The sequence below is a fragment of the Anarrhichthys ocellatus genome, unplaced genomic scaffold (genome assembly GCF_004355925.1).
Source record: "Anarrhichthys ocellatus isolate YVR2014 unplaced genomic scaffold, GSC_Weel_1.0 scaffold3, whole genome shotgun sequence".
Taxonomy (NCBI): domain Eukaryota; kingdom Metazoa; phylum Chordata; class Actinopteri; order Perciformes; family Anarhichadidae; genus Anarrhichthys; species Anarrhichthys ocellatus.
Window position 1 is genome coordinate 399,166 of NW_022280033.1, and position 11,972 is coordinate 411,137.

Sequence of the window (11,972 nt, forward strand, 5' to 3'; positions counted from 1 at the left end):
AGAGAGAGAGAGAGAGAGAGAGAGAGAGAGAGAGAGAGAGAGAGAGAGAGAGAGAGAGAGAGAGAGAGCTTACCCGTGAGAGAGGATTCTTGAGATGTCAAACAAAATGTCTGTGAACATGCCTTCATTTCAGGTCTCTCTCTCTCAGACCCCGAGGTGATCGCCGGATTTAAACTGACCTCACATCTGTTGCAACATAAACTCCACTGATGTAAGTACTCCAAAGTCTCTTAAACCTGCGTTCTCTCTATTGACCACCAGGGGGCGACTCCTCTGGTTGTATAGAAGTCTATGAGAAAATGACTCTACTTCTCTCTTGATTTATTACCTCAGTAAACATTGTAAACATGAGTTTATGGTCTCAATCTCTAGTTTCAAGTCTTCTTCAATACAGCATGATGTTCATTTAGTACATTATGGTCCATTTAGAGTCAAACAGACCATAAAGCAGGGGATGCTCTAGGGCGGGGCTACACAGTGATTGACAGGTCTCTACCAGAGAAGTATATGGCGTCTCTATGTCACTCCTCAGTCCAGATATGGTCACTTCTGTTAATTGGTTTGCGAAAAAAACAAGATGGCAAAGGCCGTTATCCAAGATGGCGACGGTGAAATCGCCGAACTCGAGGCTTCAAAACGGCAGAACACAAACCAACATTTTCCAAGAGAAGTTAATCCTTCAAAATGAAAATCACACCTTTTTAATCGTGATCTTATCTCAGCGGGTAGTACACATAAAAGAAGCAATACTAGCTCCTCTGGCATGTTTTAATTTAATTGTATGTAACCTTGCGTCATTTCTTTCAGTCTTTATGTTATATAGAATGACAAAGGGAAACACATGTGGGAAATAAGAGTGTTTGCCATCAGATTATTTTAAATTTTCTTACTTTAATCAAAAATGTGTGTATTTTAAACATGGGTTCAAAAGAAAAGAACACATTCAGAGAAATGCTTTCCAGTGTGATCAGTCGGATTATTAAACTACAGTATATATGGTACATGTACATGTTTGTGTCGTATATCCATGTAAGTACATGTAAGTACACTCAGGGAGCATTTATACTCTTTGTTAGATTCTGTTAAATAAATGTCTGTTTGTGGCTGTTGAGAGTGAGAAAAAGTGATTTTAGAAAAGCCTCAATTGTTTCTCTCTTTCAGTCTAATAAGTATTTACTTAAAGTTCTGTCAGTGACTTTGTCTTTCTGTCACACACACACACACATACACACACACACACACACACACTCGGTAAGGACCCAGAGGGTGAAAGAGATGCAGAGAGCAGACAAGGTCGTAGTTCCTGTGGACTGTCTTTGAAAGAGGAGTCGTATGTTTTCCCTCTCCTCCTTTGATGTTAAAGCAGCCTCTTTACTAGTGTAAAGACAGGCCACAATAACCTGGACACACACACACACACACACACACACACCTCACAAAGCTCTGCGGGTAGACAGGTAGCCCACAGCAACCCCAGCCAGAAATCAGAATGAATGTGGCAGCTGTCCAGGACCTGAGCAGCATGCTGTGTGTGTGTACTGTGTGTGTATGTGTTTTTATTGTGTGTCTTAGTGTGTGTGTATGTGTGTGTGTGTATGCTTTCAACAAAATATAAAATGATGAATAAGAATAGAATGAATATTTTAAAATCACAAGTGATCCTAATATCACTGTTTTAACGTACTGCTAACTAAATACATGTGCTATATTTATATGTGCTACTGTCCAGGGCTGAACAATTTAATCAAATGTCAATTGCGATAACTATTTTTAGCTTCCCACAATTAAATTAAACATGAGCAACTGCACTATTGTCCTTTAAAAATGCGGCTCCCCCTCACGGAAAACGATCAAATCAAGTGCTCAAACTGACATCCGGCCACCAGGGGGCGATCAAGATGGTTTTAGAGGAGCTGTACGCATCAACCCTACAGTAGAAAATACTCTGAAGAACAACCTTGAGTCTTATTTTGATGCAAAGATTTGTTAGTCAGCAGGATTGTTGGAAGTGAAAGCAGTTACTTTGGGTAAAAAGTTTTTAAGTTTCACAGATTTTCTGTCACGTGACTGTTAGTCTCAGATGAATCAATCATGGCTTCATAGTTGCGCTAAAGAGCTCAGAATTAAATGATTTTTACAGAATCTGGGTAAAGCTAAATATTTATTCGGGGCGAGGTTCTAAATGAGACATGTAGAATAAAATGTTTTTAATGAAATATCACCACTTTAAGCTTTGTTTTGGCTGCTTTTTCTGACGGAAGCGTTCGTAGTCGCACTCAATGTGTTCAAGGACCGTCGGAAAGATGAAAATCTGACAATAATGATGGGTTTTACAGCAGGATAAACGCTGTAGTTTTGACTGTTGTTTAAAGCAAACATGCTTTTGAGGTTTTAAGGTTCAGAGGGTTAACATGCTGATGTTTAGGATGTGTAGAAGACTGACGGCCGCTGGAGATGAACCGATCTTCTGTTACCTTTTGTACACATCAAGAACACCCGGCCCTCAAATACAAATGTGGCCTCAGGGCTCATGGAGACACACACACACACACACACACTATTCCTGTCCAACACATTCGCTCCTTTATTTCCTGTATCTATGTCAGCCCCCTTGTTTCTTCTGTTTCACATTAAATTCCCCACAAGGTCTCAAGAACTTTGTCAGTTCGCCAGACTGGCAAAAAACAGCTGACTGAAATGAGGTTTTCTCTCCAAAAAGGGCTGACTTCCTCTTAAAAAGCTGGTTATGAGAGGATAAAAGAATCCTCTTATGTCAGCCGTTGCTAGCCCCAGCGCTTCCATCACACCCGGTGTTATCTGTCCGTAATTTTTGTTGGGACTTGTAGTTTTGGAGTTTGAGTGGCAAAATGAGATTTATGTTTTCTTTCCTCCCCTCCACATCACGAGGTGCAAGAGGGGAAAAGATGAGAAAGACACAGACAGAGAAATAAAACATCACCATAAACTCCTCTTCCACTCATGCTGCTGTTTGCAGTCCTTCACACGTCGGATGTAACTCACACGGTGGAATATCCGAGGCTGCTGCTCCATAATACATTTAATCGGTTAAAGATGAGGTTTTCTTTGTGGTACGTCATGTTTTTTGCAGAATCTGACAAACAGACTTGCTTTAACGTACTCTTAATTTGTTCGTTTGTTTATCATATAAAAGTGCCTGAAGCTTGTCGTCTCTCCAGTTAGACATGTTCTATCTCTTTCACCCTCTGATGTTTGTATTCGTTTGTATTCGGACAGTTGTGGTTGTGGTATTACTTGTAATAGTTGAGTACAAGTGGTGATAGCAGTTGTAATTGATATTTCACTGATTCCACAGAAGGAAATTCTTCTTTATCACTGAAGTGGTTCAATAACAGACGGAACAATAACACCTACAAAAACAACATTGGATACTTGAGGGGAGCAGAAGTTAACCGACTGGGGAACAAAGTGTAATAAAGACGGACGGGTAGCCGGCGGGTCCTGATGGGAGGAATGCTGCCGGCTTTGTCTTCGCTGTCAGCTCCAAAGTGTGCCTCCGTCACTGCTCACCTGTGACGTGTGAGTGAAGGTGACCTCGTCTCAGAGTCAGTCTGTCCGTCCTTCTGCTGCATTGTTTTTTATTATGAGACGATTAGTCGTCGTTTTGGTCTCAGTTCTTTAGTCGATTAGTCATTTTGTATGCTTTTTAATGCTGAATTGCTGATTTCTAACTTGTGAGCACATCTCTGGTATGTAAAGTGGTGCTTTTGTGTGATTTCTTTATGGAGACATTTAGTTTTACAGATCTGTCGGTTAAATAAACTAATTTCTTTGGCTTAGGACGGACCTCGTTTTTTAAAAACTGTTCTTTGGTCAAAATGTGCATTCATACCTGTAGAGTAACCGCTGCTGTTAATCCACTAGTAATACAGGTATAACAGGCACAGGAAGTGGTACTACAACTACAAATACAAGTACTACTAATGCTACTTTTACTGCTAATGTGACTCTGCTGCTACTACCCTGATGACTGTTACTACCACTATGGGAAAATAACATTTGATTTACATTTTTTTGACTCCCTGACAAAGGCTTGATGCCAAAACACGTTTAAAAGAGAAGGCCTTGGTAGTTTTCTTGTGATTTGCCCGTCAACATGAATCTTTATCCAAAGAGCGCTTCAAACAAACTCTACTAAGTCCAGGAAGTGCTCCTACCCAACCTAACCTAACGCTGAGTTACAAGTTAATTAATGATTACAGCAAAAATGAAATGGGGAAAAAGCTACTTTTTTTGTTCCACTAGTTCTGATCAGGTTCGTTGACATTGCCAATGCTGACTAATGTCATTATGTTGTCATTTGATGATGTTTTCACCGTACACCATTAACCCTTACTGGACTTCTTAAAGGGATATTGCCTTGTCGTGCTTTGTCATCTCTGCTATAAAGAGGGGAAAGTCCCGCCTGTCCTGAATTTGTCTGACGAATTTGCCGTCGGCCTTTAACGACAGAAGTTCCCAAAGCTCGTCGACATTTCCATCGGCGTCCTCATGAATGTTTGTATTTTTATGGTTTCGCTTGTTGAGAATCAACAAGCTCATTGATCCCACTGATCAATGAGCAACTTTGCCATTTATGCCACAATAAAAGCATTATTTAAAAAATTTTCAAAAGATTTTAGAGAACGCCCAAAATTCTGCTGTTGAGGCTGTCAGGGGATCTCAAGTCTCAATCAAGGGGTCTCGGACCCCCCCCACTGGTCCTGCCCCGTCCGTTAGACCACCATGGAACTTTATTCTGGAAAAAATATGCATGGAAGTCAATGGTGAGAGACAAATGTTTTTTTAATCCCATTTTGAATTGTGCGATGAATTACACATATTATGTTTGTCCATTTAAAAGACATGTTTGCATGTCAAAAAAGTCGCAGTTTGACATAAAACTGTTAAAAATACGTTCTTAGCTTTAAGTGACGTCTCTCTCTGAAGCTACGATGTTTCTTACCACGATGTTCTCACACCAACAACAAGTCTCACTCGTTGTTTCTCTTCCCGGTGGATTAAAAAGAGCCGCTGGATGAAACCCATCAGGTACGATAACGTCACGTTTGTGCGTGGAACATGGATAAGTTGGTTAACGGCCATGTTGGTGTTGGTGACGCACATTGTGAGAGACTAGTGATGAAGTTCACTGGTGAATAGTTCTACAGCAAACGTAGACTTTCCTTACTTGCAAAATGATCTTTTAAATTGACAAACATCACATGAATAAGTCATAGCTTAATTCAAACAGGATTTAAAAAACATTTGTCTCTCACTGTTGCCTATCGCACATATTCCTTCACAGGAAGGGGCGGGACTTCACCTCACTATAGAAAAGTGTGTACCTGGTCAGGTAGTGACTGTGACCACGCGTGCCTTCATGCATACTTTGTTTGACCCTCAGACCTGTTTATGTCAATCTATTGTGTCGTCTCGTTGAGATATGCATCTGTTGTATTTCTCTTGATCCTGAATCACGTCCGTCCTTACAGACTCGGGTTTCACTCCTCGTCAGTCAGATGGCGTTCTGCCTGGCTGAGCTGCACTTGTGGTCCACCAAGAGCTCACTCCAAGTCAAAGGTAGCACTTCTCCCATGTTCTCCTCCTCGTCTCCCTCTTTCTTTTCTTCTTCTTCCTCTCACCTCTCCGTCTTGCTCTGGCTCTCTCTGTCATCACTCACTTTGTTTTCACACCTTCTCCTCCCCTCCTCACCTTATATCTACTTTAACAACCTGGCATCTCAGTCAGCACCAATGCTCACTCTGTCTCTGCTCTTCAAATTCTCATGCTATTGATGTTTATTTTACATTGTTTGGAGGGTAATTGGTTCACATAACCACACAAGACCATACACTAGTTTCTTTGTAAATAATTGTATTTATTCTATTTCAATCCTATAATTCTTATAATCATAATTCTTCTTTTGTGTAACCCATTTAGTTTTAACGTTGTACTGTTGATGAATTGTTGAGATTTTTCGTATTTTACTGGTCAAAACGATAAAGATAGAAGCTAAAAACTACAGATCACAGTGTAAAAGTGACAGAAGACAATGAAACACTGTTCCTCTTTATTCACTGTTACAATCATTAAAGCACATTCAGTATACCTTCAGTAGCTAGCGTAGCGTAGACGCACTAACGCTAGATAATGACGTGCTAACGTACTTGGCTAATGTTAGCTCCACAGGTTTTTACGTAGAAACGTAACAGGCTCGTTCGAGTTGAACTGCGCGTCGCCTGGAAAGCAGACGAGAGCAGGCGGACGTAGAAAGGGGCGTTGACAAAAAAACTGCGTTCAAGTCGGACCGTTTTCAGCCGCCTGCTTCTTCTTCTTCTTCTTTTTCTTTTGCTTTGTTTGGCGGTTGGCAAACAGCTTTCGGGTGCATGACCGCCTCCCACTGATCTGGAGTGTGGACTAAGGACTCTAATACCACAACCGAACGAAAAGAAATACATATACATATATACACACACATACATATACATATGTGTGTAAATTAATAAAGATATGTATATAAATAAATATATATATATATATATATACATATAGAAAAAATAAATAATAATACATTTCTTTCTCAAATTCTATTCATTATTGTTGTTGACTCTAAATATTCCAGAAAAAGTTTCCAACATTTGTCACTAAAGCTTTCCTCTCCAATCTCTCTTAGACCTTTTTTCAAAACTTCTCTCTCTGACAGGACAATAAAACATGGTCCACAGTTTCTTCTTTTCCACAAAATTTACACTTTCCATTATTATGCTTTCTAATAACAGAGGGAACTGTTCAGTCAGTCTTCAATCAGAGGAGCGGCGGTTCGATCCCCGGCTCCGCTAGGAGCATGTCGATGTGTCCTTGAGCAAGACACTTAAGTCCAAAATTGCTGGTCTTTAAGTTTGGATGTCTTTTCATATATTTAACTATGTTATTATTATAATTGAGGATATAAGATTGGGCATATTTTAGTTCTTGGATGTCATTTTATTTAAACATTTATATAAATAAATATATGTGAAGATAGCGTCATTTCTAAATCATACAACCGTAAATTTAAGAAATTTAAAAACTGAACCAACTGTCCAAACATCGCAGCTACATAAACAGGCTCCACATGGAGGAAAAGCAACGCTGCAAGTTTCCATCAGTGACAATTGTGCTTTTCTATTAATACGTGTTGTGATGCTTCACAATCATTAATCGATGGACACATTCCAGTGCTCTGACTGAAAACATGTTGACATCAAGTAGGATGTAGGCTTTCTCAATAAATATCTTTATTTACAGATGCTAAATAAATAACCTTATATATTATTATTGTTATTGCACAAAATGAGACTAGATGGCTATTAAGCCAACAATCTAGCGTTAAGTATTACAATTAGACAGAAAATTAGGATTTACATTTTTTACACTATATTTATCCTGTTAATTAAGGATAAATTTGTCTCTGCATTAGACCCATCCCTATATATGGGGAGCAGTGGGCTGTCTTTGACATGCGACACATCAAAGGCCATGGTTCGAACAACCAACCTTGTAGTCACCAGACAATCCTCTTAACAAAGTGAGCCATGGTCGCCCACCTTTTCCACTAAAGAAAATCTAAGAGCCAATCAGCTCTTTGATCCGAAGACAGCAAGAAGTTTCCCATCATGCCCTGGGGTCACGCAGTCAGTGGAGAGCAACTGCAGCGCCTGGCTCTAAAATCTGCGGCCGCCTCGCTCACGTGAGATCATCGTTACGCACGTTTTCATGACGTCAGAGCAAGTCGGACGCAAATCTACCCAGCATGCATTGTGCGGCGATCGCCGGTGATCGATTCTGCGCACGCCTGGCTCAAGTCGAACGAGCCTAATGTTTTAGAAACGTGTATCTCCTCCCAACCTCTCCGGGTAACGAGTATCACTGTCACACAACGTTTAACAATGATGAGCTCCGGGCTTACAGTGATTGACAGGTCTTTGCCAGAGACGTAGACGGCGTCTCTACGTCACTCCTCCTCATTTTATATACGGTCACTTCCTGTTCATTGCCTGCGAAAAACAACAAGATGGCGATGGCGAAATCGCTGAACTCGAGGCTTCAAAATGGCGGAACACAAACCAACGAGTGACGTCACGATGACTTCGTCCACTTCTCATGTACAGTCTGTGATTGCAGCACGTTTAGCGAATGCCGTCTGCAGCATTTAAATTTAAAAACCTGTTTACCCCATCGGTCACTTTAACTCAGAAATATGAGGAAATAGGGTTGAAAAATACCAAAGTTACCCTTCAAAGAAAATATATCAGTAAACAGTGATCAGTGCATGTTAAGTTATAGCTGCACATCACACCATCTCCATCATGCATTCAATAAGAAACTAAAGTTAAAACAATGCTTCCTCTGTGGGGCCGAGTGGGCGGGGCTTAAGTTTGACTTTTCTTGCACTTTCGTGTGTTTTTTCCTGCTCGCCACCTATCAGTCCATCTCTTGTCAGAAGGAAATGCTCTGTTTCTCCATTTTCTTGTTTTCTCCTCCCTTCCATTCTGTCTTGTCTTTCACAGTCTGCTGAGCTGCAGACGAAGATAGTGTCTCTCGGAGGCTGACTGTGTGTGTGTGTGTGTGTGTGTGTGTGTGTGTGTGTGTGTGTGTTTAATACACAAAGGTACGACAGGGTGTACATCCCAGGTGACGGTGACATATCCTTATTTGTTTGTTCTCTTTCCTGCTTTTGTGTGTCTTGTGCTATCTTGGAAATATGTGGAGGAATACATCTGAGCGAAGAGGCCTGGTCGCTGAGGTGTGACGCTCCATATCACCCCCCCTTACATCATATACATCCTCAAAAACAACATTAATATGGATTCATAAACACACATGTATGCTGTGTGTGTCGTACAGCAGACATCTGCTAAGCAGCATCACAGTTTGTGAGTTAATTGCTTTGCACAAGAAGACAGAAAAGATTTAGTTTGTCTTGTATTCTAGAAGAGACTAGTTTTATTTCTAGGATTTAGTGCAGACTGACTAGAGTTTGGATTACTTGCTAACTGTTTCGGGTTTGACACAAGAAGGTTTTCACACTCAAACTAATCACACAAACTAAAGCACCACGCAGATGCTTGAAGTCATGCGTTGAGCAACATGCTGTGAGTAAACTCTGTTCTGTGCTGCTGTTGTCGAGCAGACGGAGAGCAGCATGAGCATCCGTCCTCCTGAGAATCATATCTTTAACTTCTTACACTTGTTACTTGAACTCCAAGTAATAATAGATTTAAATCTTCAATTAGTTTGTATTTTATATGTTGTTGTTTCACTGTAGTTTGTTTTTGTGCGGGTCGGGTTTCATGTCTCAGAAGTAGCTACATGTACACATTTAAATGCATGTTTGGAGAACTAGAATCAGGAAGAACCCGATCTGATCTTAAAGATCAGCTGTTGATCCGATCCTTTTACATCAGCTGTCAAGATGTTCATGCACAGCAACACGAGTGCAGCCGTCGTCAACTCTCTGCTGTCCGTCTCTACTCCGCTCTGTATGTGGGTGAGCCCCCCCGACACCATAAACACAGTATGAGACTGTTTATTCATCTAATTTACCTAAACTGTGTGCACTTGTATTATTTCAGGTCAGTTTGAGAGTCTCTTGCTTTTTTGCCGTCATCCCGAGAGCATCGTGTTTGATGTTAATTCCTTGTAGGTTTGACACAACAAGTGACTCTTTAAAGTCACTTTCATAATATTTATACATGTTTAAGTGCTTTTTAACGGTTTAGGAACGCTGTAGCCGTTTTTTAATAGAAAGAAAAGGTTGATATTAGCGGATACTCAAGGTTATAGAATCACTATCCGTGTCAGAAATGGAAGAAGTGACATTAAGCCATTACTTATAGTGGTGTGTGTGTGTGTGTGTGTGTGTGTGTGTGTGTGTGTGTGTGTGTGCCAGTGCCATCAGCTCTCCTGTTGTATTAGTGTGACCTGGCCTCAGCAGCAGCAGCAACAGTAGTGGAGCGATAAAGAAACGATGTGTTGGGCGAATCTGAGTCTGGCTGCTTATGGTTTTGAGGCCTGCAGGAATAACACTGACAAAAAAAAAAAAGGCTCCACTCAGCAGTTTGTGTGTGTGTGTGTGTGGGTGTGTGTGTGTGTGTGTTGGTCATATGAGTTTGTAGCTGCCTGCTGAGTCTGTGTGTGTGTGTCTACATTTAAATGTATATGTTGCATGTGTTTAAATCTGTCCCTCAGGTGGGTTACAGCACACTCTCGTCTTTATTAATACCCCTTTACCCCTCCTCTTCCATCCATTCTGGCTCGGACCCCCCAAGCCCACCTTCCCACCTCCTCTCACCTCCTCCTCCTCCTCCTCCTCCTCCTCCCTCACTGGCTCTTATCTAAACTGTGGTGCTGGCAGACGGGACGGGCCACCGGCTGATAGCGATTGTTTATCCCACGGTGCGAAATTGCTGATCTGTCTTCTGCTTTTTCCCTGACAGCTAGATGTTCATCTCTCTCTCTCTCTCTCGCCCCACAGATACAGATATTGGCACCTATCAGTACTACGATAAAGGAGAGCCAGGTAAATAGTGTTTGTATTGGATGTCTGTTTGTGTTTAAGATAAGTTTGTCTTTTATTTGTTTTTTTGGGGACGTATGTGATTTCCTTATATATGAAGAAGGGCTTTACTCGGCCTCCCACGCAAACACACGGACACACAAACCATCGGTCCTGAGTATTTCAGGGTCTCACCACACTTAGAGGCTATTAGTATGTAGGATTTACACCCTAAAGCCGTATGCACATACCACACACACACACACACACACACACACAGGTTATTAGGCCTCCGTGGTTCTATCTCTTACTCTGACGGTGTTCCTGTTGACCCGGGGTCCTGACACACAGCGATAGGGGAAACTAAACTGTTGACTTTCTCCTGGATCACATAGCAAGAGGCCCCATGTAGTCCAGCCTCATATTGCCTCAGGCCTGGAGGCTTCTCTTTCCGACAGGAAGTGCTCAGATCACCACCCCCCCCAAACCCGCCCCCAGGGAAGAGCCGTCTCTTCCCTGGAAGATTTATAAAATTGACACAGTGCTGCTCGAGGACGGTTGCGACATGTTCGTCTTCATCTGCGTGAAGCATCTTTAAAAACTAGATTCAGCTGACTGATTTGTACCAACTTCTGGAAAGTCATTCACAATTATGCTGACTCGTCACTCCAAAAATTACAGCTCAAAATAAGGTGACTAAATCTTTGTCCAAAATGTCCAAATGTATGTAATAAATTAGATGCATGAGTAGTTTTTAAAAATGAAAATATATATTAGAGTTTATAAAGTGGATATAAAATGTCTTCCGTCACAATTATATATTTAAAGTAATTTTACATGTATGATTTCTTTCTTTGTATATTAATAAGTTATAAATATCCCTCATATTGTGCACCTATTCCATAATATATGGAATAACAAACAAGAATTATTTTTTTCCTTCAAAACAAAATGTAACGTGTGTTTACGTAAGCTAGTTCCAAACAATTATAACCAATAATATCATGACATCCATCTATCAATCAATCTGCAACTTTGAGCTACTTTTGGTACGAGGTGTGTGTGGAGCAACAGTCCTTTGTAGCTCCGTCACATGACGTTCAAAGCCCGCCCACTTCTTAGCAGTCCAATCAAATACAAAGGATTTGTTTGACATTCCTCTTGTAACTGTACTCAGCTCAAGTATTCCGTTGCACTGGGGAATACATCCCAATACAGAAGCTAAAGACACTCTTATTTCAGTTTCACTGGCACTTTAACATTTATTGAAACTTGCATTAATAAAAATTAAAAAAGATTAAATTAAATTAAATTAAATATATATGTATATATATATATATATATATATATATACGTGTATGTATGTATATATATACGTGTATGTATGTGTATATATACGTGTATGTATGTGCGT

General features: G+C 40.7%; 1 long non-coding RNA gene across 1 annotated transcript in view; it reads left to right on the plus strand.

Moving 5' to 3' along the window:
• LOC116398619 (uncharacterized) overlaps window positions 1–10,930 on the plus strand; it is a 22,998-nt gene extending 12,068 nt beyond the window's left edge. The window contains exons 2-4 of the long non-coding RNA XR_004213766.1: window positions 149–211; window positions 5,514–5,601; window positions 10,538–10,930. This is a non-coding gene — a long non-coding RNA (uncharacterized LOC116398619). The remainder of the gene's footprint in view (window positions 1–148; window positions 212–5,513; window positions 5,602–10,537) is intronic.
• The last annotated feature ends 1,042 nt before the right edge of the window (window positions 10,931–11,972 follow it).